Here is a 300-nt window from a genome sequence, read left to right on the forward strand (position 1 = left end):
AAATGACCATTTTAAAAATCTAATCCAAAAAGAGATGACAATAGATATTTATGAGATGGAGAGTGGACTGGAGACCCTCTTTTACTCCCATGACCGTTTAGAAAATTATCCGTCCTCACCTCATCTTAGTCACATGTTTCTATTTATTTTTTTCCAAAGAAGAGGTAGATACCTATCGGTATGCATAGATATTAAATTTTAAAAATAAAAAAAATTATGATAAACTTTTATACAATTTAATTAAAATTTATCAAATTAAAAACAATTCAAACAAATTTAACATAACATAAATTTAAAATC

The sequence above is a fragment of the Arachis ipaensis genome, chromosome B07 (assembly GCF_000816755.2).
Source record: "Arachis ipaensis cultivar K30076 chromosome B07, Araip1.1, whole genome shotgun sequence".
Classification (NCBI taxonomy): Eukaryota; Viridiplantae; Streptophyta; class Magnoliopsida; order Fabales; family Fabaceae; genus Arachis; species Arachis ipaensis.